General features: G+C 46.2%; 1 protein-coding gene across 6 annotated transcripts in view; it reads right to left on the bottom strand.

Annotated features, from left to right (window-relative positions):
• TNIK (TRAF2 and NCK interacting kinase) overlaps nt 1-27,728 on the bottom strand; it is a 125,045-nt gene extending 97,317 nt beyond the window's left edge. For all 6 annotated transcript variants that reach the window (XM_029962302.1, XM_025895841.2, XM_029962301.1 and 3 more), the window contains exon 1: nt 27,663-27,728. The gene's annotated coding sequence lies outside the window, so the exon portion shown is untranslated. The remainder of the gene's footprint in view (nt 1-27,662) is intronic.
• Nucleotides 27,729-27,945: the final 217 nt, after the last annotated feature.

Here is a 27,945-nt window from a genome sequence, read left to right on the forward strand (position 1 = left end):
TCCAGCAAATCCAAGAGCTATCAAAGTTTAATGCTCTATTATTGGCACTACTGTATCTGAATTCCAGGAGATATTCTCTACGCTAGTAAACCTAATCTTCTACCTGCAACTTTTCAATTTGCTGCTGTGATGTAGGTGCATCCTGCTCCTCCGAACAACAAATACGAGATTGCTCTCTCCTTCGGTGTGATATAAGAGCACCCATCCCACTTATAGTCCCTGCTGCCCATCTATTTCTTGCAAATACAGAACTGAACACACCCTGGGATTCTCCTCTATCAGTGTGAGAACACAGTGGTTCACTAGAGTGATTTTTTCATTACAGTTGTTTGCTCCCTGACTCCTAAAGCCATTAGAGCAGATGCACAACTCTCATAAGAAAAAATGGCCTCAATCTTACAGGAGATTCTTATTTGAACCTTGATTCTGGCACCGATGCCATTCATTCCCAAGATATTAAGAAGAAAATAGATATTAAGGGATTAAGAAGGGCAAGAAAACACCACAGACAGGGCTTTAGTCCTTGCACAGGGAATGGGCACCAGCAACACGCAGGATACATCACCAGGCCCTTCTGTGATGGCCACTTGTCTATCAGAGAAATCACTCAATCATCTCTTCATATCACTGCTGCCTTTTTGTTCTCAGAGCCCTCGTCTCTGGCTGTTCTCAAAGCAGGCAGGAAAAGCAGAGCTGACTGGGTAAAACGCTGTTTATTTAGGTGGCACAACTGAACCCTCACGCTATGCTGAGCTCAGCTGACCTGACACATCAAAGCCTCTGACTGCTTTCCAAGCGCTGACAGCAAGGACCCCGCCACAGCAATGCTGACAGCACTTGCAGAAGCACCACGATGTGCAACACCACTAACAAACCCACAGTTACAGATGAGAAGGGAAAGAAAACCACAAAAAGTGATGCTTACCAAAGAGGGATGGTTTTGGCACAACAGGGGCACTACAACGCTGTGATGGTCTTCCCTGAGGTCACCATCAGTTCTGCCTGGCCCAAAAAGCAATCAGTTTGCCAGGAAAAGCAGGCAAGCAGGGTATGTAACAGCCGAGGCTTTTTGGGTGACATCTTACCTGGCCATGGCTGAACTCACCCACAGGTTGGGGTCAGAGCATGGGACTCACTGGGGTTTGCTGCTCATTGAGAGAAAGGGATCACGAGTCCTGCTGCTCCTACAGCAAACCCATACCCACCATGTATGCTCTTTACAGAAAATAACATGCCCTTGGACATTTGGGAGATGAAGGAGCAACAGAATTCAGTCATTCCTTCCAACAGAGGGAATGTGTTTTAAGCAAACAGCCAAGGAAGCAAAGAGGGGGATGAGGGGAGGGAAGCAAAGCAGTTGTCTCACAGAGTTAAGTCTTTAATTAAGAGGGCTGAGCAGAATGTTTCGAACACCACATGGGTATAATTTAGAGAGCAGTTTGTAAGATGAGTTTTCATCTTCAGCGTGGGCTTTCATGTATTAACAATAAATAGAATTTTCATATTATTTCCATGAACTCCAGCTTTCATAAAAATCCCAGCCTTTTTATAGTGGCACAGCCAAGGTTCATATCAAACCGTCTGTACAAAAGTCATTCTGTGAAGATCACAGCTAAATCCTGGGTATTTGGTCAGAAAAACAGTGTCTTTTAAAGCCACTCTGACAAAGGACTCTAATTTTATTACAGTAAGGAGCCTGTCACACAGGTATGGACACAGCAGGACCCGGCCTCATGACACACATAATGCCACAAACTCTGGAGGGCTCAGGGAGATCTCTGACCCCACTTGTTCCACTTCATTTGAAACCAGCACAAAGTTTTTCTATCCATATTTTAAAAGGTGTTCCCCAGATCTCCTCCAGCCAAATTCCCCATGCTCCTGGTGCAGTCATCTATCACCAGCTCATCCTCTCCCATGCTCTCCCTGCGGGGCCGCAGCGAGGTTGAACAACGTGGTCCCTAATAGAGTATTACATATTGTAATTAGTGCAACACCAGTAACCCAGATCAAGGTGTTTTATCACAGCAACCCAACCTCTCCTTTACAGGATGCTTCCCTGAAGAGCACAAGGCTGTTCCTGTAACGAAGCGCATTCCCAAACAACAAACTGACACGCTTCCTAGGTTTTACAACCTGCTCCCATGGTGGGGCACATGCCATAAATTCATGGGAACAAGAGCAATCTCTGTTCTCTCCCAAGTAGACTCATTTGCTTAGACCTGATCCTTCCATTTGCACAGCCAAAAAAGTGGGTCCACCACTGAGTCATCTCCATGAGGGGTGTCATCTCCCCCAAATGCTACGAGAATGCAGCACCAGCTCTCAGAGCTGTCAACAGCCCTGTGAAGGCTGTGAAGCTCCTCCTGAGCTGCAGGCACATCTGCAGGGACTAATGCCTGTGGAGCTCTCCTGCAGCAGAGGATCCGGGTCCCCCATGACCCTACATATTACACTAAGGACCCCTCCAGAGCTTCACAAGGCTGAAAAGCCTATTCAGCAACTCCCTGGGGAGTCAGAAGGACTGACTAAAAAATGTGGGTTTGGCATCAGTTACTCAAGAAATGTGAGTGAAGTGAGTAATGTCCCCATTGGGCTGATGGTATCAATGAGCCAAGGGAGGCACATAAAGGTCAACACTTCAGATCATACCAAAAAACACGTGGCACCGCAGAAACATTCAACTCTTCAGTCCTAGTCCTGTGCTTTGACCACATACATCTGCCCCTTTTCAAGCTGTAGCCCACTGGGCATTATCTGACTAATCCTGCAGCAACGAAACCCCAAAAGTTCCCTTTTCCACAAACAGAAGTGTCTCATCGTCACAGTTCAATGACTTAAACAGCAAAAAAAGTCACAAGGAGTCACTGTTGAAAGTCCTTTCAGAAAGATGCCCAATTAATTACCAAACTACCACAGAGTCCGAAGTCATCCCAAATGCATCAACATGGCAAGTGATGAGTCATCTCAGGAAATGCCAGGAGCTCCTCTGTCACCAGCCACAAGGCAAGGCCAGTTTTTGCTCCAGACAGGAAGCAAAATACTAGATAATCTGAAATGGACCACATCAGTCATTGGACAGGAGGTAGTAGAACATTAAGATGGCCTGCAAAATCTGTTCCTATCCCTGAAAAAGAAGTGGAGATGTTTTTCAATGTGCTGTTGTGCAGGAGAAGTATCCTACTTCCTTCCTCATCACCGCTCCAGAGAGCGCACAAAGAATGCTCCTCCAAGAGTAAATTATTTAGGGAGTCATCACTGCAAGTTATTTCCGCTCATTTCCGAGGAACAATACAGCTCAACCTGGAATTTAAACCAGCAGCAGTGAAATGGTGCCCAGTTGACTCCACCTCCAGAAAACAAGCAAAGGATGGACAGAGAACACCATGAAACCACCACTAATAGAGGAGGATGCAGCGTACACCTGACGTGGGTTAAACACAGACACGCAGTCACAGGAGCTGTGGCACTCCATAAAAAACTGCTCCATCTTCACATCCTGTGAAGGAATGAAGGAATACACTTTCCTCCTAGAAGACAGCTGGGTTTTCTACTTTCACATGAATTACTCTAATCTTGTTGTGACAGTGCAGAGCAACCAGAGGATGCTGCGAGTTAAACGTCATCATTTGTCTGTAAGTTTTAAGAGGGAACGGGGCTGCCAAATCAGACCACTGCAAAGCAGGAATGTGACAGCTGTAACTAGGGCAATTTCAGTCAGGGAAAGATCTAAATAAAGAAAGAAATGAAAAAAAAAAAAAGAAAAAACAGAGAAACTATACATTACAAGAGGGAAGGGAAGTGAGAAATGTAGGTACTACATAAGACAAAAGTTGGCCATTTGCCTATTTAATGCCCTCCTCAAACCATTATCACGTTCCTCACATACCTGATGCACAAATGTTTAAGAGCAGCCTGGAAGAGACAGAAGAAAAGAAAGAAAATTGAGGTCCCAAGCTCAGCACCTGCTTGCCCAACTGCAGTCTTTTTAAAAGATGCAGAACTCCAGCTAAGACTTGGTCAAAGCCCCCAGCAGCGCTGATGGAAGTACACATATACCTTCCAATGTTTACTGAGATGGTTTCAAGTCTCAAGCACATGAACCCTGCACAGAAAAAGTCTGTGCTGTGACGTGACAGCCAAGGCAGGCAACAGTCTGATCCCCTGACCCTGATTTGCTCTGAATTCTAGGGGAATCAGAGGTCCTGCAATTAAGGAAACACAGGAAAATTAGATCCACCAGAGCATTCTCCAAAACAAAGGCCAAGTGTCTCTGCTGCCACCAAACTCCCAATGGATTATAAAACATTAAGCCAGAGGAAAAAAAAATAAATTTAAAAAATCTCAGAATTGTCAGTAAATTTAGATGTGCAGCCATTAAAAAAAGTTGCAATTCTTTTCAAGAAATATTTTCTCAATAAAGACTCTGCGAATTAAAACTAGATTCCAAATCCATCTAACTCCTTTATCCATCAGTCTTTTTCAGCAGTAAATCCAGAATCCTGACTCAAGCAGTCACCAAGGCTGGCCCCCATTCACCAGAGGAAACAGCCCCATCACAGAGGACCCTCTTCTTCAAGGCACCCAGTTGAGTGTCCAAGAGGGACTCTCTGCTGCTTCCTAAGAAGAGTATTCAAGAGACTGCATTCCCTATAAATCCTTTCCAGTTTTATGTTCATCTCAGAGGCATCTACCTTCAGGAGTTAAAGATGTAGAAAGATTCCATGCTCAGAATATTTTTTTCTTCCGAAAAAAGGAATCCAGCTTTAAAGTCAGAGAGCTCTTGGTGTACATGGATGGTCTGGAAGCAGAGCTGATGCCTGGTGGCCAATAAGCCAATGCTAAGGAGTGTATTTTTAAAACCTGCACTTCACCAGGTTTTGGCGACAATTATTTTTGCGTTTCTGCTCAAGACCAGCTCACCACAATGGTCTCCATTAGGACCTCCACTGTCAAGATCTCTCATAACCAGCCACCAAATAAACACCATCATGCAGCAGAGCCTCCTCCCTGGGGATGGCTTGGGCAGCAGAGCTGATGCCTCCAGCCGCATATCCTGAATCCAGAGAGACTCCACGTTTGCCTTCCAGTAGCATCCACACCGGCCTAATGAAGACATATATCAAAGACAATTCCTGTCTGACCTCCTCATCTGCTGCACACACCAATCCCAGTTGTAGGACAGGCAGTGCCCATCAGGGTTGAACAGGAACAGCAGTTGAACATGACCTTGAGCTGTCTCTGGGCTCTGAGGCTGCACTCACGGGCACATTCCCAGTTACAGGCAGCAACGAAGCCTCCAACCCGCATTCCCACTCCTCCCCATGACCCAGTTCCACACTGCAGAACTAGATTATGGCTCCCATTGATCCACTTGGTTTTCCGCTTCAGTTTTGCTGGTGAAGCAGTGAAAGAGGTCATCCCTCTCTGCCACTGCTGAGGCAGCTTCCTACCTACCAAAGAGCAGAGCTTATCTCCTTGGAGCTCCTTGCTAGTAACCAAGGGACAGACAGCAAAAATATCTTCGAACTGTTAAAAAAAGAAAGTGTGAAAAACAAGATGTGTTCCTGGATACACAGAGCACCTTCCCAATCTGTACTCACAGGGCTTAAAAAAAGGCTGCCAGTACATACTACAGACAGTATTTTATATTATCTTTACAGTGTAGTCCACAGCATCCATCACCAAGATGCTGCTGATGTGCTGAAGGACAGACATTTATTGTCAGCAGGGGATACCCATCACAGCTGAAGTTTCTGTAATTACTGTTTCTTAAGAGAAAGTGGAAGATTTATTGTTCGCATAATAGTCAATGAAGGTCTTTTCTGGTGTAGAATAGTGGTTTACTTACAGGCCTTCATCTGTGTGTCACATTGTATTATGCAAGATTAAATAATTTAATTTTTTCAAGCTGTGATTTTAGGTAATGTGTGGATTGTCCAGCAGTAATTATGAGGACAGAAGCTTCTTGTACTCTCTGCTGTGCCTCCCAAGGCAGCTGGTACAGGGGCACCAGTGGGGACTCTCTCTTCCTTCCCAGATAGTTTCTGGCTGTATTTCTTTAAGTCACGAAACCACAGGTAGAGAAGATTTATATTCTGTCATTGGATAAGGGTCTTCAGCTGAGATCAAAGCAGTTAGCTATAATTGCAGAGAAAAGGTTGCAAAACAAATCCTAATTTATCAGTAGGGATTTTTCACCCCCTAAAGTACATAGCATCTACAGCAAGCAGCAGAGATAAGAAGGCAGGAAAAAAAATCATCCATCATTAGAGAAGCTGCCCTCATTCACAGTTTTGCCATTAGCCACAAGAGAAACTCTAAACATGAGACAAAATCTCAGTGCTGTGTGTTATGACATGTCTCCCTTAAAAAATGTTTTTTAAATGAACACTGCATGCACAAATCCCACTACTGCAACATTTCTGCCTTCTCTCCATCTTCTTTCTCCCAGCTTCTTGATAAAGCCAAGACCAGATTGTTTAATTCCTGCAGAAACTTAAAGAGAAATCACAATTCCAGACAGTGGCAGAAAATGGCAAAGACCACGAGAGCCAATAACTCCAAACTGAAGATGGACAAAGACTAATGGGAAATAAAGAGCATCATTTATAAGTGAGAGAGATTAATCATCAGCAGGGATTGATGAACAGTGGAACCACTGATGCTTGAAGGGTTGACACCAAAATTAAAAGTTTGATCTGAGTAAGCTGCCCAAGCTGCAGTTGTGCCACACTGAATGAATTAACAGGTGGAGTCCATCATCAGCCAGCTGGTAACGTAGGTCCAACCACCTTGAAATCTGGGATTTCTCACCCAAAGAGAGACTGGAAGCTGAGGACCATCCCCTCTCTGTTCTAAACCACACCACACTGTCCTGCTGCCCAGCACCAGGGAGGAGATGCAGACAGATCCATCTCTTGCAGACAGATACCACCCCATCACTTCAACCCTTCACCAAGTTTCAAGACTAATTTCAGTGTTACACAAACTTTTGGGACCAGGCTGACTTTCCACTTGTAGACATACTATGGGAGTTTGATCATCACTTAAGCAGTTCTTCAGTGCAGGAGAACAAAAGAATAAATAAAAAGAGAAAAGAGAAAGCACATCCATCGTACACTCAGCCACCAGAAACATGCAAGGCAAAAGGGAGGGAATAAAGAACAGTATTCTCTCCTCAGCCTAGCATTAAAAAGACAAGATACATTCCCAACTATAAGCCTCTATGAATGAAAAACTGGCAGAGTCAATAAAATGTGAAGTAAACCTAATTCATTTTTACTATATGACCTACTTTCAGCAGGTTTTGATTCACATGAGCAGCTAGAGCTTCAAGGTGGTGATTCGGCAAGGTCTGTTCATTAAAGTCATTCTTTTCTTTATGGCTTTCAGCTTCAAGGGATAAGAAAACACATTTCTGTCAGAGGCATTCGCCAAAAAGGTCCCCTCGGCACAAACGCTGCAGCAGCCAGGGAAAAAAAATGGATATGAATGTAAATGCTGCTTCAGAACTGAACGATGATGGGAGTGAAGAAAAACCTAATTGCTGGAGTGATGCCTTCTCCACCGCCCTCAAACACCCGCTGGGTCCCACTTGGAGCCCTGCAGGGCAGGCAGGGATGCTCTGGGGGGGACCAGGGTGACAGTCCTTGCTCCTTGAGCATCCCCTTGTTGCAGCCATGACTCAGCCCCTGCCCTAGGAAGGAACAACAGCATCGGTGCCTGTTTGCTCTGACAGGCCAGAATGTGGCTCCGAGGTGCAGGACCAGGACCCCGGCCACACCACCCTGGCAGCAGCAAACCCCTTGGGGCTTCCCCACAGTGCTCTCTCCCACTCTCTCATACTTTGATAGTTGATACAGCCCTGACAGCTTAAAAATCACTTCCCTTCCTCCCCCGTCCCTAGAGGAAAAAAAAGGAATTTGAAATAATCTGCTGGCTCTGAGTTCTTCATCACATCCAACTAGTCCTGGAGCAGTAACTGGGACTGGATCTGAGATAAAATGCTGCAGAAAGTAATTTTCCATTTTGAGTGGAGCACCCTCTCCCTCTGTGCCGCATCCTCTCTCCCTGGCCACCCCTTCTGGGTGGTTTTCTTCTTCGTGGTACATCTGTACCTGTCTGTCCCTGACCCCATGCAGTCTCGTGGAAGAAATATATAATTTTATCTACTGACCATGAGAGGGCCAGTAAAATAAAGAGGAGCACAATTAACCTGGATCGGGCTCGTAGGCACCAAACGCTCCCACAATACTCACCCAAGCAGCCACATTTGATTCCAAAAGAGCTGTTCATATGCTTGGGCTGAGCATGTAAATAACCACATTAGGACTTAACGTGGATGAGATTGAGCCAGTCATTGCTAAATAACCACAGAGGTGATCTCTCCTTACTGCCATACCAAGCAAGGTGGGTGCCTCATCTCTACACAGCCCAGATTTTGTAAACCTGTGGGGAGCTCAAGTTAACCAAAAGCAGTTGTTTGCTTTGTAAGCAGATACCTCATTCTGTTGAAAATAATATGTGTTTTGACATTTCCCAGGCTAATCCTGACATCAGGATAGCTATTCCAGAATAGCATCCCTATTACCTGCACTGCCTGGGGCTGCCAGGGATCCCGTGGGGCCAGGAAGGATGGATGAACATACGGATCTCTCCACTGCACTTTTCACTGGCTCTCAGTCCCAGCTTCAAGTACCTCCAACATTACACAAAATAGCAAGAAACAGTATTCTGACTAAGGCTGTGAACACTGTACTGGGACAACAAGGCTCTGCAGGCGAGGCTGGAGTGAGCCACCCCTTGCCAAAGTCACCGTAGCAGAGATCAGTTACAGACCCTTCCGAAGAATCTGCCAAAATAACAGTAATTAGAAAATAAATAGTTCATTTCTGTGCTCCTCTTGGGCCACTGGCTGACAGCTTTCCTCCAGCTGAAACCAGGGGCACCATCACCTTGGCAGGCGCTGCCACAAGCTGCTCCCACAAAGGGCACTTCACATTCCTCCAGGAGCAGCCACACTACACCTCGGGCCAGGGCACAAAGGCAGGAAAAGGCATGTGGCTGAGAAAGCGGAGCCTTGAAGACCTCTCATTAAATGTCTCCATGTGGAGTAAGGAGAGCTGACTGGAACAGCAGCAGCTCCCACTGCAGAGACACAGTAAAAACAAAGCAAAACCCCAGAATGGGAACCCAAGCTCAAAAATCCTGCATGTTCCCCAGACAGGTATTATGTTATACACACATTTTACAGTGGGGGGGGGGGGGGGGGGGGGGGTAATTTTTTCTACAGGGAAACCATCATTTGAATATTTTGGCTCAGAAGAGTTTCCTTCCCTCATCACCAAAGCAAAGGATCTGTGAGAAAATGTCCTTCCTCCAAAAAGGGGGAAAACAATTTCTGGCTTGAGCCTAGAGAATGAAGCAACAAACCCTCTAAAGCTCAACTGAATAAAATGCCATGAGAGTTTTTAGGCAGAGCTGAGCCTGACCTTAAGCCTGGCCTGGCTAACCCTGGCCTTCTCGTGAGAGAGATTAAATAAAAAATCATGCCCTGTGCCTTGGTGTTCTGACAGACACAAAAACCCTCCTGGCATCAGCCCTGGCTTGCCATCAGTCAGTACATTTGAGACTTACTTCTATTCACCTTGAAGCAACACATGCAGCTATACAAATAAGTATTTTCCATATTTTGAATGTAATTGGGGGATTATTAAAAAGTAAGTTGCTCTCAGCCTCCTAGGAGACATGAAAAGGTCACGGAGCAGGCTGCAGAATATTTTCCCAGCCTTCCTCAGAAATATTTAAACTTACATGATTTCTCTATTTTAAGGCCTTCTCCGAGACTTTCCCCAAAAGTTCCAAAAATAATAAAATAAAATGAAAGCGCTCCACAAAAAGAGGACACATAAGGACACCAAGTGTGGGCAGGAAAATAGATTTCGGTACTTCTATGAACTCTGGCAGCAGAGACACGGGCAGATGGGAGCAGCAGCGAGGGAGCTCAGCTCAGCATATCATGTACCCAGCGGGAGGGTGCCCAGGAGTGCCACCCAGCAGCGGGCACCTCGCTCCAGCGCCACAATTCCCATTCCTCGATCTCGCCGGAGCAGAGGGCAGGCTCCCTGCGGAGGCAGGGGCTGGGCTGGGCACTGCCCGCGGGCAGAGCCGCGGTGCCCGCGCCGCGGGTGGGAGACACCGGGCTGGAAACCAGAGCGGAGGAGGGAGGAGGGGATGGGGAAAGCAGGGCAGCCCTCCGGGCCCGCTGCCTCCCTGGCTCCCGGGAAGCTGCCAAGCCTGTCAGCGGAGATGCTGCAGTATTGCGTTCGCTTGGCTCCGCACGCGTCGGGAGCAGAGCTGCCGGTGAGTCACAGCTCTGCACCACTCGGCCCCGCTCCCCTCCCCTTCCAACTGGCTTGAGTATTATATGTATTATTATTCCTCTCTCCTTTCTTTGTTTTTTTCCCCCCTCCTCCTTTTTTGACTCACTGGCTGTTCCACTGCTAGCCAAAATACCTCCTGCTCAAGGGAGGGAGCTGCGCAGAGCGAAAGATGATGGGGAGCCTGCCAGCCCCAGCCCCAGCCAGCCCCCACGGCCTTCTCCAGTGGAGAAGCATGTGGGTTGTGGACTTTTATTTTCCACTCATTCAATCACAGAAACTCCTTGAAGGAGATCTGCTGGTTCACATAAAGCTGTAATAACAAAGCGGGTTTTCAGTGTTTGCTTCACGACACTGACTTGGGCTCTAAAAGCTTCTAATTTTTCTGTGAGCTCCTGGCTAATGGGATATGTCTCCAATATTGCCAGTGGGTTCTTTTGTGCACAGCCTCAAGTAACCTCTGGCACAGCCTGAGGACATTCTTCTTCTCTCCTTTCACCTTAAAAAAAATAAAATAAAATCTACAATAATTAATATTGAACTGAGTTTATAAAGCCAGGAAGACTAAGTGCCCCCACTGTAGCACTCCTGCTGATACCTACAGGAATGTTGGATACACCAACATGCCAGGGTTTGAAAGGGCAAAGGAGTGTAAAATCATCTATGTTCAGTGTTCACCTGTGATTCACCATGTCCCAAGTTATGGAAAGAGCCCATGAGTGGTACCAAAGGTTAAGTGATTATTGAGAATGCACCATAAAAAGGAGTATTTGAAGCTACTTGAGAAGAGGAGATGCCACGCCTCTTTGAGCAGCCAAGAGAAGCAGCCTAAGCAGGCACATACAAAGCCTTTAGGTCTTACTCCCAGCAGGAAGGCAGCATCTAAAGTCAGCTGGGTAATTCAGTCTTGTCTCCCCATCTCAGCTGCTGGCAGAGGGGTTGATGAGTTACCTTCAGAAAAAGAGATCTGTGCCATTCCAACAGCTTATAGAGGCCACACAAAGATGCTACCAGCAGAGCAGAGTCAGGCCAGGCTCTGCAGAAAGAGGTTTGCTGCTCTGACTGGCAGCTATGGTTTCCATGGTTAAGCTTTCATTCAGAAGACAAAGCTACCCATATGCAAAGTGAAGTAAATCAGTTTAAACAGTGAACCCTGTAGCATTACACAGTCACTCTCCTCTTTAGAAAAAACACTGCTCTTTCACAGATGCCTTCTACTTGTTGAGATCTAAGGTGTGTCTGCATCCTCTGTAAGAGACCACAGCCGGTGCCAGACCCTCGGAATGCACAGATTGTGTGTGACGCCACCAGGAACCATCCTGGGTCCAGGTAATCTGTGTCCACAGCTGCCCTCTCACTCAGCTCCCTTTTATCCATTCTTCAAAGTCTCCCCTGATGCTGCTAAACATGATCTCGTTCCTGCGCCAAGCCAATCAAATACAATTCACTGCCACCAACTCTGCACTCATGAAGGCTTTCTCCTCTGCTGCTGAAGACAGACCAGCATCTCTGTAGGACCTCAAGTCCTGCAGGGACCACAGCCAAATCTGCAGCTACCGAAAGAACTCCTCCTTTGCACTCTTTTCACCAGCAAAGGCTCTTTAGATGATGGAGGAACTGTAAAGCTCATTCCCTGCAGCAAACAGCCTGCTCTGCACTGAATGTTGAACTGAAGATGTGCTGAGACTCATCTATTTTTTTCTGCAGCAGTTTTCCCTCAGTCCTGATCCCAAAACCAGTTTCCCCTTCCTTGAGGACTCAAGGTCAGTGAGACCTTGGGAGAGGTAGAGGGTATCTGCTATAGGATGGTTTGTGTACACACAGGGCACATATCTCAGGCAAAAGGAGTGATCAGGAAACTTCCATAACTGAGTTGTGCTTACCCACACATATCCCACAACCTTCATACCTCAACCTCTTTGCTAAATCCAGTGTTTCCTGCTTCAGTTGCACCTCTGCTTTTCACTCTGGATGAATCCTTTTCTTTCACAGCATCCTCTGCACTTCCATTCCTTTTGCTAAACTCAGTAGTATATCTTGTGGTAGCCTTTAATGGTGAGCATCAATAAAACAGATCAGCCTTCCAAGTCTTTTGTTTTCCAGTCAAATATATATCTGCTTTCTCCCTCTCAGTACTATTTTCCTCTAAGCACTGGCTCAACTGAGGGACTTCTGCATCACTGCTTCTGGGCTGACATCATTTAGATGGATGCTGTGGGGCCAGTCACCCCCAAGAGCTGCCTCACTCCTCCATCATTTGGAAGTGCTCATCTATTACAAACATTTCCCTTCACGTTTTCCTTCACCACTCTAAAATATTAACACCCCTATCAGACACATTATATTTGCTACACATTTCTAGGTACCTCTGTTCCAAACAGTTTTATTAGAACCCTTTGTACCCATTAAGGCCTGAAAGAATGAATGCCAGTGGCCTTTTGTAGGTTAATCCACGAGAGATCAAAAGAGTGCAAGACATTCTGTCTATTCAAATTACTCATTTTACAGTATAATAGTATGAATATTAATATTGTCCATTGAAAAAGTGTGTTAATTAGGATGCTGGCAGTTTTCTGGACCACTGCCACCCAAAGTAATCACTTGAGGGTACGTGACTATTCAAGCTGAGGTCCCAAATCACCGTTAATGACAGTGGCACACTCAGCTCAAGAGCCAAATAACCAAAATAATTAACAAGGGAACAACCTACAGAGGGTTAATGTTATTTATTTCTCCTCTACTAATTTCAGTTATTCCCCTCCCTAGTAAAACAGTATTTAACCAGACCACAAATAATTTGCATAGCACACACGTGACAGCTGCTGGGAGGTTTTTCAGCAAACGGAACAAATGCCTCATTAATAACTAAGCGCCAAGAAATGCTGAAAGAATTTTGTACCAGACCATCGAAAACCATAGCAGTTTATTCTTCTGATGCTTGCCTTGGATTAAACACTACACTCCTTTGATAAGACTGGTTTGGACAGATGAGAAAATGGAGAAGACAAGGTCCACATGTGTACAAGAAGGACACAAACTTGGGAGGTTCGTCACAGTTCAGACATGACTTTTTTATGCAGGTAAAGGGTCCACAAGCTCAGGGAGAGGCCTGGTCTCTGGTACATTAATAGCACACAGATGATCTTTAGCAGATATGATATTCCCCCCTTTCCAGTTTCCGTGTCTATTTTTATCCTGCAGCATGGGTGTGCAACCTCCACTGTAGTCTGCTGATCTCAAGGCTAATCTTAATTTTCTGCCAGCAAAATGAAAGGTCAGCTCCTGACCAGACACCAGGAAGGTCTCCCAGACGCCTGGGTATTTACAGACCTGACAATCCTGATGTCAGCAAGCATCTTGCCACAGAGGAAGCAAGCAGATCTGCAACCCCGGGTACCACTGACCCCAAGACACCACCACTGTTCCCCAAAACGCTTGAGATTTGCAAATACACTTTTTTCCACTAAGGAAATAACCCCCAAAATTTTGGAAATTTTTGCAAAAATAAGATTTTCACCGAGGGGTCTGATTTGAATGAAAAACCCATAGATTTTGTTTGGCTGGGCTGTTTTCTCCAAGGTGGAAGAAAAGCCTATTAGCTCGCTTGGACCTCGCTCGTTCTGCTTCATGGGAGGTATTTTCCTTTGGGATCGCTCTAAGTTGGAAACACGAATCCAGGTTTCCCACCTGTGAACCACTGCCATGGTTATAAAGGGCCAAAGTCCTTCTACTCCTCAAAAATGTTGTAGCCAAAACCTATTTTCACGAACTGGGGTTTCTCAGCATGGTGGGACTGACAAAATTTAGTGCCACTCTCTTCAGCATCTCAAGATATGCTAATTTTGGCTCATATCCATCAGTCAAGAGATCCAGTTTCTCCTGCAGGACCTCCAGCAAAGCCTCCCAGCCCCATTTATGAAAGCAGAGACTTGAAAACATCTGGCAAGGACACGAGTATTTCATTTTCAGAAGTTCTCAGTGCCCTGACCAGCAACATAAGTCAACAAAAGCATGAGGTCCACCAGTGTATCTGTAGGTCAGGTCCCTTTTTGCCTCGATGTAAACTAAGGCAAATTAAAGGAGACTCCTGCAAGCACAGACGACCAGAGCCTCTGGTTTTTGCATTCCCACCTGACCTATGAGGCTGCAGAGGAGACTTTGCATGTGCATGCACACACCCAGGCTTGGGGTGAGAGAGAGGTTCAAACACAAAGAATTTCTGGCTGCTAAAGACCATTAGTTGGAAGCAGCTGCAGAAACCTTTGATAATTCCCCAGGTTACTGAGCACTGTGCTGCTTAAATCTCTCCCTGGCCAGAGCTATTGCTTGTCACCCACCAAAAGCTAATCCTCTTTTTTTCTGATTTTGTCTCTATCTTCTCTTTTCCCCCTCTCCATATGAGTGCAAAGAACCTTTAATCTTAATTTCAGATGTACTTTTCATGATGTTGCAGATGTGTTATCTGCCACTGACAGTATTTGCCACCTATTTCTCCTTAAAGGACACTGCTTGACCTTGTAACAGCTTCCATGCCTCCAGCTTTAGAGGTTGAGCCTTTCTATTTGAATGGATCACAAGTAATCACTTTTCTGTATCCATTATTAGCAGTGAACCAGCTACCCAGAGAGCTTCTGCTTTGTTGTTTTTTTTCCCCCCTCCGAATGCAGCATTTTTCCCAGGCAGAGACATATTATGGCAATTCAGACACTGACAACTGTGTAAATCACACCCAGGCAAAAGTTATTGATGACCTCATTCCACTAAAGCATGAGATGATCAGGCTGCCCCATGGTATTTTGATCATCTGAGAACCCTGAAATTGAAAGTTGCAGGCTCCATTTTGCTTGGAAACCTAACAAAAGGCATTAAGTGTGACAAAAGGCACTTAGAACATCTCTTAAATTATCTCATTTCACACCAGCAGTAACAAATACTCGTTTTCCTCTATTAATACACTCTCCTTGCCCATAACTGTTCTCATTTTTCTAATTTTGAATTAAAATGCTTTCAAGTTATTGATCCCCTCTGCTAGAATCCTTTGCTTCTGTTTTTATTAGTTCTTGTACACGGACTAATTTGAATGATATGAACAGTGCATCCAACACAACCACCTTTCTAGCAGACCTGTCTCCCAGGAGTCGACGTGATTAATCTCTCCTGTGCAAGACAAGTCACGTTCCACAGCCCCAACTCCTCCAACACTGCTGGCGTGCTTAGATTGGTACTCTCGCATCTTTTATTAAATTATGTAATTAGCTTGTTTCTTCTCAAGTGCCTTCCCAAACAGGTTGTAAACGGTCACCAACGAGGGAACAAGAAAACCCAATGCTCACAAGTGTATGCTGGAGCTTTCAAGAGCACTTGCTCTTGCCCATCACTGGATTTCTCCCTGTGCCAACTCATCTGTGGGCTCACACAGCCCAAGAGATATTCCTAGTATCGGAATAGTGCTGAAGGCAGTAATTAGCAGAGGCTAAGGCACAGACTGCTGTAGCTATGCCAGGAGCTGCAACCCCTCCCAAGGGATGTAGGGTGCCCTTGCAGCTGGCTGGAGCTTCTTGGACCCTTACTGGCGGGCACACCCCACTGCCAGGGGCTCAGCCAGCTGAGGGATGGGCCTCACATACTGCCCTGGCACCAGCCTCTTCCCTCACTGTATTTAAATCCAACTGGCGATATGCAGAGTCCTCCCTAAACACCACCCCAGGCACCTTATCACAGGTTTGGGGCTCTTTTTGGAAGAAAGACAGCAGATTCGGAGAAAGGCTCATGGATTAACCCAAAATTGTGCTCTCACTGTCAGCCCTTTGGCTAATCCACATCACTTGCTACATGCCCTCAGTGGCTGCTGGCATCTGGCTGCTCCGCATGCAAGCGGCATCTCCTGCAGCACAGCATGGGAAAGGCACCAATTCTCCTTGGCCATGCCAAGCTTCAGCCAATATGGGCAGATTAAAAAAAAAAAACAAACACCAAAACCAAACCAAATCCCCAAGTTAGTCACAAGGGAGAAAAAGGCTGTAAGATGGAGGTGGTGCTGTAGTGCTTAACCTGGATAAACAAACGCGTCGTGCACAAACAAACTCTGCACAAAGCTAAATGCCAGTGATTCACAGAGCCCAAGTCAATCACGGCCAAAGACCCATGAACAGCTTGAGAATAAGCTTCTCCCTGCCCCTGTGTCCTTCCTGAAGCAGAAAGCTGTAACCTGGCTCTCCCATGCCTGGATAGTCCAGCACAGCAGCTCATGTGTGAGTCCATTTGCTGTCCAAGGAGTCACATGGCAGCCAGCATGAAGGAACAATCTGCCCCATCCATGCTGGCTTTCAAAGGTTGGATAGTGACAGACCTCAAATCCAGCTGTTCCTGTGGGGAATTAACCCCACGGGCAGCGTCATTTCTGGAGAATGGGCATGCTCTGGACCCACCGACCAGCTGAATGACATCTCTGCAGTGCCCACCGCTCCCCTAACCCACCAACTCTGTGTGGACGCTGAAGACTGAGGACCACAAACTACACCATGACTGCCATGGCTCTTCTATCCCAACAGATGCTGGGTTTTGCCAGTTAAAAAACCCATCATACTGGAGGAGGTTTTAGTAGGTGTTTGAGGGCCCAGCTCACTGTTTGGCTGCTACAGGACTTCCAGCTGATGCCGAGTGTTTTCTGTGTGACCAGGAGGACTCACTCACTGGATGATGCCCTTCGGTGCCACGGATCAAGACTTTTCTGCATTTTGGGCAGCTTCATGACTACAGTAAACAATGTTTTTTAAAGTCCAAAAATGTAATTTGATGTTGCGTTTCAGAAGCCTGTTCCTCTAACACAAGATTTCCCTTTTCTTTGGCAAACCACCCCTCGTGTTAGCCCTACTGGCATTCACATACACAATTCACAATTCATCTGGAACAGGCTATTTACAGAAATTCTGCTGAACTGGCTGTCTTTCCATTAGTTATGTAGAGAAGAAAAGGTCTGGCCTCGATCCTCAACCTGCTGAATTAAAGTGTGAAAGAGAAAATCTCTGAAGCCCAGGAACGCAAAGGCATTTCCACTGGTGCTGCCCACTGCGGCTACAGCCATAACTGCTCTAAAAAAACGAGAGACTAATGGCAACTCCAGCGAAATTTGCAATTTTTCCTAAGCCCTGATCGCTGCTTACATGTGAATTTTTACCTCTGTAAAACATAAAGATGCAAAGAGTTCAGCAGTAGAGATTTCCCAATCTTGGGGCGACGACCAGCCCCCAGGGTTGCTTGTCCAGATGGAGGAACCACCCTGAAGTTCACACACCAACAGTTATTTCAAGGAAAGCACAATGACAACCTTTGAGGAATGAATCACACCTTTTAACTAATAAGGACATATCCACAAGTTGATTTTTTTTTTTAGTACAGCTGGTTTACTGCACAATCCTGATCTCATTTGCTCTAGATACCATGCAGGCAAACACAAAATACGTTTCTCCACACTGACCCTGTTAATAAGCATTTCTCGAGAGAGCAGAAGAACTGTAAGGAGCTAACACCCGGTTTTTATTTGTTTATTACATGCTAGACTTATTGAAACAACATCCCACCCAGCACTAACTGGGAAAAAAAATAATTACATCAAGCTAAGGCCACATCCCCTGAAAGGAGATGAGATGGGAGCGTGGTGCATCACCCGTTCCCTGGAGCCCAGGTGAAGCATCACCTCCAGCATGAGAAGCATGTCACACTTACAGGTCTTGCCCAGACAAGGTTATCCTGCCTCTCCATCATTAGAGCCCATGGAGAGCTAACAAAGACAGCACAGCTTCCAGACCAGTCTTGTGGGCAGCTTTGTAAAATTAACTGTGGGCACCTGATACCCAATTCTGTCCTTCACACAACTCTCTCCCCCTCCAGCGCTACCATTTTTAAACACGATGGGCTGGATTACATCCCTGTCCCTTTCTGCCCCTGCACGTCCAGTTAATTTAAAGTATCATTTGCCATCAGGTTCAGTGGGTTAAAAAAAAAGATGTGCAGAAGGCTATTCCTTTTGAAAACTCACTGCCATGGATCACAAGCACCCCTGTAAATATTAGAAACCAGAGCAGAGCAGCACCCCTTCCACCCCAGGGTGCTCCTCCTATTCATGCTGCTGAGACCCTTGGTGAAACCCCCAAGCACACAACTGAAGTAGCCCAACAACCCTGGAAGTTCCTACAGCTCCCAAGTCCAACCACGACACTAAAGCAGAGATTCACACCAAGAGAAAACCCACCAGCCCCAATCTAGCACTTAAATTTCTCATCTTCATGCTAACAAAGGCTCAGGTTCCCCCACATCCCTCTCCAGCTGATTGCAGCCCAGACACCTTCCCAGTCACCTACACAAGAGCCAAGGGAGATGGGCTGAGGGAAGAGCATAGCATGGTGGGGATGTGGGGATGGACATGGGCTCCTAGCCACACACTTCCACGTGCACATTCCAAAACAAGAATTTAGAGACCTAAAACACACACAAAAAATTTAAAAGACTTAAACAAAACAGAACAAAAAAAAAATTTACACCAATCTGCCATTCTTATGCAAGGAGAGGAAAAAAATCCCACAACATTTGGAAGCAGGCTGTGTTTGCTTGGCACTTTCCATCTTTAGGTAATTAGTGTAAAGGGCTTCCCAGGTAAACCTAAGAATAAGCTGCAGATTTCAAGAGAAACACAATTCTCTGCAGTGAGCCTTCAAAGCATAACCAGAAGTTGCACAGCTCCAACTGGCTCCCCGTAGGCATCGCTTGCCTTCAAGTCTTCAGGGTCAGCCACAAGTCAAACTGCATCAAAATTTGGAAAGACATAAAAAAATGACAAGCAAAAAACGTCTCTGAAGACAAACACTACAGCAGTAGAGAATGCCTCAAATCCACAGCCTGGACCAACATTTACAGGCTGCTGCTCCTCCCCTCCCCTTCTCTAAACCTTCTAAAAAGCACCCTCCTAGCTGAGAGTGGCACCTTCAGAGCTGGGAGGAACAAAACACCTCTCAGCTCTAAAACCTACTTTTCAGTGCTTCTCTCGGTTCTTTTCCTCAGCTGACCTATCAGCAGCTGCTGTACTTGCTCCTATGGGAATCAGCCTCACTCCCAGCCTTTTGTTTTCACAATGTTGGTGCAGGGGCACCAAACTCCATCTCCTCATAGATCGCTTTCCAATGCTGGTACCACCCAGCAGCTCCCAGCTCTGCCTCCCCAGACCACCCCAGCATTCCTCTGTTTCTGATTTCATGGGAAAGGGGTGAGGACAGGGATGGGAAGGAAAGGAGAACAGAGGAGTCATTAAGCAAAGGTCACCAGAGAAGTCCACAGCAATGAGGACCTGGCCCCAGGCTTCCTGTGCACTGCACCAGAGCTCCAGCTCACTAGACTAACCTGTTACTCCTTAAATACTAGAGTTAACAAATGCAAAAAACAGTGGGTACCAGCTTCTACTTGGAGCAAGGAGCTCCTCATCTGCTGCCCTGCAGCCCAGGGTTATCATTAGAGTGACATATTAGCAAATGCTTTCTGTAACCCACCTGAGCCTTACAGCACCCTCACCCACTGGCCACAACCACACCCTTGTAACACAGTACTTGTAAGATACTACAATAAGCAGAGCAATGCAAGCTTCAGCAGGACACGAAGCCCCTCCTGAAAGGGAGAGCAATGCTTTCATATGCAATAATCCCAGTTCTAGAAGTTGCCTGTTTTCTAAACAGCTCCTCCACACTGCACTTGTACCTCTCAGAGTGTCCTCACACAAGACCTGAGAAAAGATGGGTCTGAATTCCCAGTCCAGCCATTCCTATGGGATAGGAGAAGGTAGTATTGGATATGGGGCTTGCTCATATCATCTGCAGAGCAGGTGCTTGCACAGAGCATCTTCTAATCCCCACAAGTCAAGGAGAGAGCTCTCTCTCCATCCTTATCCATGCCTGGCACACACACAAACAGCACTACAGGACCCACCACCATGTTTCTCATGCTTTTCATTACCACTGACTTTATTTGGCATCTTCAAAGGCAGCTTTTTAACCCTAAGCCATTGCAGATATCTTTTGTGCAATGTTTACAGAATCAGAGCATCCAGCAATGCAGGGGAAACTGGACAAATGTCACTTCACAGACGCAATGGTCTGCTCCTGACCTCCCCCCTGCCCTTTCCCTTCACAGACTCTGCAGGCAGGGAAAGGGAACATAGATTAACAGCGAGGCAACACAGGAACGTTTCTAATCACCTTTTATAACCTGCATTCTATAGGACTGAAATGCAAAAAGTACCTTTCCCTTATATTATTCAGAAAGCAGCAAAGCTAATGCGACATATTGGTGCGTAGGTGTGTGTGGGCTGGTTTCTTGGGGGGATGGAGGGCTGAGGGCTCGCTCTGTGTTTCAGAGAAATGAAGCAGCACAAGATGTACCAGTTGCTCTGGTAACAAAGCTTTTGCCTTTTTTTTTTTTCTTTTTGGGTAAGAGTGAAACATCATTTTAAGCGTTTTCCAGTTCAGACTTCCTTGCCTGCATGGCAAAAACAAGTTCTCATTTCAGAAACACACACACTCCATTTGAGTCAGCAAGGAAAGGACCTTCTCCTCTCAAGATATTATAGCATCGTAGGGAAGCTGATAAACTGAGGTCGCCCGTTTCCCTCCCGATAATGCTTGCAGGCATTATCACACACCAGACTGCCAGCCCAGCCCCTTCCTGCAACCCAGTAGGAGCTGATAAAAGCCCAGCATCTGCGAGCTGGTGCCTACAGAAGCAGGGGAGACACCAGCCCTGGTGAGGACCCTCACACAGCAGCACCACCACTCTCTCTGCCGGCACACAGCACACGGAGCCACCCCAGCGGAAACAATGGCTTAATATTTAATACTGTGCTTGTAATATGGAAGGATTATAAAGCAGCTTGTCAGGGGTTTAAATCCATTCACACTCACACAGATCATGTGCGACCTTGGAGGTGCCCACACACATGGGTCTGCGTCCAGATGGGGGTGTGAGCGCTCCAGCCACCACCAAAACCATCCCAGCAGAAGGAAGAGCCCTGATGGGACAGGATAACTGCTCTGCTGCCCCAGTGGGTCAGAGGCAAGGTGCTTCCCTGTCCAAGTCCCATGGAGCAGGCTCTTACTGCAGCACCAAACCCCAGAAAAAGCCAGAGAGCTTCCCAAACCCAAAGGGCCAACCCCTCATCTTCAGCAACCACCAGACCAGAGGAGGGATGGCTACACACATTCAGACATGTGGTTACACTAAGCCTGCCCTGACATGCAGCAAAAGCAATCCCTGAAGACCTTGAAAACACAAAGAAGGACCCAAAACCGAGGACTTGATACTAGAACCACCACTACAGCTTGAGTCACACCCAGCCTCACAGCGGGTGAACATCACGGTTCATTTTATAAACAAGAAGGTGGAAAAAGGGAAATGCTTGCAGTGTACCTTCAAATCAAAAGCTGGCTGTCTAGGGTTAGAGCTGCTTCTTTAGACTGCAAGATGATGGAGCTCTGAATTCCTTCAGCAGCCGGCAAAAGCGATCACCAGGTGCCCTTGGTGTGCTCAGGACCAGCACACAGCAGGCAGCACCACAGGACAGGTGTTTGGACGAGGGTGGGCAGCAGCACAGCCTGGTCTGCAGGCAGTGCACATGGTGTGCACACATTCAGTGCGGTCCTTCAAGCAAGGCACAGCAGTCAGTCTGCAGCTATAAAAGCTGTGTACGTAAACTAAGATTAATTCTTTACAGCAACAATCCCCAGGAAATATTAATTGTGTGCAGCATGGTAGCTTCTTCCACACGGCTAAAAGCAACAGTGATTAATTATCGAACTATTGACCATCAGCCTTTCAGAAAGGGAGACAATAAACCAACTGATTATTAAAAACAATTACTGTCATTCTTGACTCAGCCTAATTACCTGAGCTGCTAATAATGACCCAGGAACCTGCAGAGTCTCTGTTCTCACCAGGGCTGATGCAAGGGCTCAGTGCTTGATTGGTAGCAGCCACACCTCAGGCAGGCTAAACATGGCACAGACCCCACTTTATTTTCTCATATCCCCCTCAAAAAATGTAGAAGGAAAAAAGAGTCTTCTAAAAGCCTTTCTTTAGGATATTCACCTGCTACCTCACCAGCCTGCATTAGTGGAATGCCCAAAGATGCCAGGAGGAAGGATGCCACCGTGCAGGGAATGCACAAACAGCACCCAGGAGGGCAGGACACATCTGTCTTCTTCTCTGGCATGTACAAACTCTGGGACAACATTATCAGTAACAGGCTTGTGCCTGGGACATTCTCAGGGGTTTGACTCAGGGACCAAATTGTCCCAGCAGTCCTGCTCCTCCCAGCCCTCCAGCAACAGGTGACCTTGGATTTCAAATTCTTTATTCACTTTCTCATACCCACACACCTCAACATCTCCATCTACTGGGTCAAACCTGGGTGTTTGCCTCCAGGTGGATCAGTCCTGGCTTCTGGCAAATGCCAGGTTGGTAGTAAATAAGTTAAGTTGTGACTAAAGACCTCAGGATGCATTTCTTTATCTTTCTCCCCTATGTATTGTACCTCAGACAGACACACACAGTGCAATGAAGAGCAATTGCATAAACAGTGTCCTCTTCAAAGAGCTGCCTAACTTGGGCTGCCAGGGGACAGGGACAGCCCATGGGCAGCCAGTGGCACCCCAAGCTGGCTCCTGGGGTGACCTCCTGCTCTGCTCCATCCTGTGGTGATGGAGGAGCTCCCTGGAGGGCCACAGCTGAGAGTGGCGGCACGTGGATCCCACACACTCTAAATTAGAACACAGAATACTGCTGTGTAATGGCTTAGTGATTATATGGCATTTACCAGATAATTAAACAATCAATAGTTATTGTGCAGTTACAGAGTTGCCCACATACTGTATCTTGTACCCTGTAAAATAAAACCTTGTTGCAGCTGTAAATGGAGAGCCACATCCCCAGGGCACAAGGTAAAGCAGGACTTGGCATTTATGACTGCTGTCCTACTGGCACGGTTGGGAAGAAGCACGTGAGTACATAATCTCAACATCATTTATTTCAATGTTGCAAAACTACACAAGATGAGAGGGGTAAAGGTTACCATCTGATCTATTTCCTGAATTTTTGTTTTCCTTATTGCAAAGGCTTGCGTCAAAATCCTTCTTGAGTGATACCATACACAGGCCAGCATGTGATAGTCCATGGCTGAGCCCATAAAAACATCAGGGGAGTGCTTTGGTTTTCAACATATTCAGTGCACAGGAAGTAGCCCACTGCATGTCTGCCCCAGCCTTGTAACCATCTGTTGGACAGGTATTTGAGTAACACAGTGTACTTTTGCTTTGAAGCCGTGTGTTTATTGGTGCTGGACAGCCCAGCAGTTGTGGCCCTGATTTATCCAGGCAATCTAGGCATACAGAGTATTTTAAGGAGTATTTGTCTGCTCTCTTATGCAAATTAGAGATAAGCAGTAATAATAATGTTCTGGAACATAAAAGCGGCATTTCCCTACACTTTGGATAATGCTTTGAAGGGTCTTAGTGAGTTTTGTGTCTACGGTTTTGCTTTCAGCCATCAGCCACCTGCTAAAAACCAGTGAGGCAAAAGCTCAATTCCCCAAGTCCAATTCATTGTATTCCTGTTAGTCATTTCTTTAAACACCTTAAATTAAAAAAAAAAAAAGAAAATCCAAGGACACACTAAAATTCACTACTGCAATAATGTCTGGCACAGAAGCTAACAAGCTTTCAGTCCTTTATCAAAACCAGTTTACAATCTGTAACATTAGATGTAGGATTATTAGAAAATAAAGAAAAGCTTCCGATTCAATTAGAGAGATAAATCATCACTGGTGCGGTCCCTCATTAAAATAAATATCAAGCTATTCACAAGAGATCATTAAGCAGCGAACAAGCAATGTTATTTCTCTCTGCATTTTTAGTGAAGAGTTTGTGGTTGGGGTTAGAGAAGTGAGAGCAGAGCAGGTCGCTGCTGAGGGCTCCTGTGGTGCTGAGGTGTCACTGGGGTATGGCCAAAGCTGGGAAGGACTGAAGGGATGTTTTAACCTGCCATCCTGAGCAAAGAGTGACCTTTACTTGAAAACACAGAGGTCAAAACAAACCAGTCACCTTTGCCTTGAGCACAAGGCTCAGAGAACAAGGCTTTGATTCACAAAAGCACTCTGAACCACCTGAGAGGAACCTTCAAACCATGACCCAGAAAGCAGGATCAAAGTGACTTCTGCAGTGAGCTTCATCCCAGTGCCCGCACTCCAGCAGCCTCCTTTTGGGGGATCTTAATGTGCACTGGGCTTGGCCAACATGTCTCTTCTATGAGCAAGGAGAAGGCACTGGCAGGAGCTCCCCAACCTCTCCAACACAGCAGATCTGGGAGCTGGTTCCATGAATCCCTGCTCTCTGAGGGCTCCTCTTACTGCAGTACCACCAGACACTTCTCAGCCTGCTCCCCACTGTCAGGTTGCAACACCATTCAGTCATCAGAACAAGGTAACTGTGCACTTTATCCCACAGGATCAATGGGAACTTTGCATCCTGTACCTGTCCCTCTAGGTCCTGTGCAGGCCAGCTAGCTATCACCAGGACACCTGTAGTCTCTAACACAAACATGGCCATGTGGCAGTGTGTTAGACCTGGCTGCTAAATCAGGTTTTCTGGGGAAACATCAGGGCTGCAGTCCTGTTCCGGCAGACTCACGGCACAAAAACAAGATGTTCTCCCCTGCCTAGAATAAACATCTCACTTCTGCCTCTTCCCAACAGGAAAGTTGCTTTTCTTGCCTCAAGAGAGGGATCAGCTGTGAGAAGAACAGGTGATGCTCACCAGGTGACCATTCCTGGCCACAGAGCTCGGGCTGGAAGCCAGCACCAGAACCTAAAAACACAACCAGAGGCACATACAACCTCTATGGGGACACCGATGGTGCTCCCAGGGTAACACCACCACAGAGGGGAGGATCACCATCCCTACAGGGATTTAAAAGACATGCAGATGTGGCACTTAGGGACATGGTTTAGTGGTGGACTTGGTAGTGCTGAGTTAATGGCTGGACTCGATCTTAAAGATCTTTTCCAAACTAAACGATTCGGTGAACCCCAGCCCTGCCTCAGAGGGGTTTGAAATGGCAGTGGAACAATCTAATTAGGGAGGACATGGCTCCTAGGTATGGATCACTTCTAAAGGCTGATTTAGAACGGAGCCAGAAGGTCTGTGTGTCTTGAAAGTTGATCCATTTGTTTTGCTGCAAGGGATAAATACAGCGGTGGTATCTGGAGAAAAAGAATCACAGAGATCTTATTTCCGCGCTGGGTTTTAGGGTGGGACACCATAAACATTTATGTATGTTTTATATCAAAGTCTCCTTTTGTTTACAGAGTGTGTGCTACTCCAAGACTTCAGTTTAAGAGAGCTGTGAAGTCAGCCTTAGCCTGAGCTCATACCTCAATACTTACTAATTTGGTTTGGACAGCAACGTTTTCCCCTCCGCCCCCGTCACCATCCCGTCTGGCACCGGCACCACGTGAATCACACCGGGGACAATCCGGTTACTCCAGCAAGTTAAAAACAGTTAAGAGGAGGATTTTCCCTGTGTACAGCAGGGGAAAAAGGAACACAGAAGCATTCACCTCCCAGAAAGCCTGCACATGGACACTTCTGGGTGGTTTTTTTCCCCCCTCTGAGGTAACACACAGACGCACAGAAAGAATCAAACACGGCAAGAGGAAACTCGATCAGCTGAGCCGCGCAACCAGCAGCGCCAGCACCAGCTTATTTCCCTTTTCTGCTCTCCACAAAAACATGACGCTTTCAAAAGGCCGTTACAGGCGCATAGTTTCCACTGATTGTTAGAAATATGCACCACTTAAAATTAGGTCACCTTCTACCATTATTTCAGCAGCTGAGAAGAAAAACAGTTCAGAAGGGAGCTCCGGTGGTGGGGAACACATGGTGGGAAAACAATGAATGCCAGAAGGGAAGGCTCCCTGGAATATAACCTTGATAAGAACAGCTTTGGGGTGGGGTAGTTTTTCCTTTGTTTTTGTATTTTTTAAAAACACTTATTTCAGTTCAAAAATTCATACATTTAAAACTCCAGAAGTTCCAGTTCATCTCTGGTTCACTTCAATCCCTTGATCCTTCTACCGATGGATTAGCCTACAGCTGCAGGAGGAGGATGGGGGAACCACAGCTCTTTAAAACCTTTCTCTTCTCTTCAGAAGGGGCAGCTCACTGTCTTTTAGAGCATGACAAGCAAGAGCTGTGTCTCCAAAGCCACAGAGTAAGAGCATATGGCTATATTCCTTTCTACAGTCAAAGGATAATACGTGCATGATGGGTAAACAGGATCTCTGTGTACCCACACACACACAAGTACATGTGTATACAGCACTCATGCCCACACATACAGAAGTTTTTTGGAGAATGAGGCCCAGGGGAACTATTGACTCCCAGCAGAATCAAAATATTTAGCAAATTCCTCATACAATCATGCCAGAAAACATCTCCCCACCACATATTAAGTGCAGATAAACCCAGACTTTGAAATAATTCAATCCCTCCCCAACCGCACAAGAATCATCCAGAAGAAGACTCCACCAAGATGACAAATTCTGGAAATCCTCCAAGCTAAGATGTGCTTGAGACAGGTGATATAATTTAGCAGAGGGTGGACATTTTAAATATCATTGTAAAGAAGTTCATGGGTGTAAAATCCTGCTCTCCACAGCCCTTCAGTACTGCTGCATCCTGATGTTTACAGAAATTTAAAGCAATCCTACTGCCTTTAACAGGCGCTTTAAGAATAACATTTTAATAGTGTTTTTAATCCTGCAGCAGGTTTCTGCCAGTGGAAAGGACAGCAGCCAGTCCATGTGCAAGCAGAGCACTAGACTGTAGCAAACTCATTTGGCAGCCTATTGCAGCCGTAAACTCAGCGCTTTGGAGAGACCAAGATTTAGCTATTAAAGCACAGACTTTTCACTCCCTCCTCATCATCTAATCAATAAAAAGCGACTGGGGGGAGAGGAGGAAAAAAAAAAAAAGCTATTTATATTTCTGTGGCAGTATCAGAGCTAATATGAATTGCTTATTATAAGAGCTGTGTGCTACACGGTACTTGCACACAAAAGGCCAGAGATCAGAAATGCTGCTCTTCAGGCCTGAAAAAGTTGAAAACCTAACCAAGGTGATGTGTTGGGATGTTCTGTGTTCAACACACAGCCAAGGCAAACTGGATCACTTCAGGAGGAGCCCTTACCTTATAGACCTGCCCGTAGGTACCATTGCCAACAAGCTCCACCAATTCAAAGATTCCTGCAGGATCCTAGGAGAAATGAAAAGAATATAATTAATAAGCAATACTTACAGATCTCTGAAAAAATAAACATTCTGTGAAGATCAGCATCTCACTGACAAATGTTTTGAGCAGTTTAAGGTTTTCAGGCAGACCTGGGATCAGAATTACAGTGACAATGAGCAGAAGTATGGCACCATCCCAGTGACAGCCCTGCCAAGGCCCAAGCTCTGCCCAGCACTGCCCA

The sequence above is a fragment of the Manacus vitellinus genome, unplaced genomic scaffold (assembly GCF_001715985.3).
Source record: "Manacus vitellinus isolate BGI_N305 unplaced genomic scaffold, ASM171598v3 scaffold_45_pilon, whole genome shotgun sequence".
Classification (NCBI taxonomy): domain Eukaryota; kingdom Metazoa; phylum Chordata; class Aves; order Passeriformes; family Pipridae; genus Manacus; species Manacus vitellinus.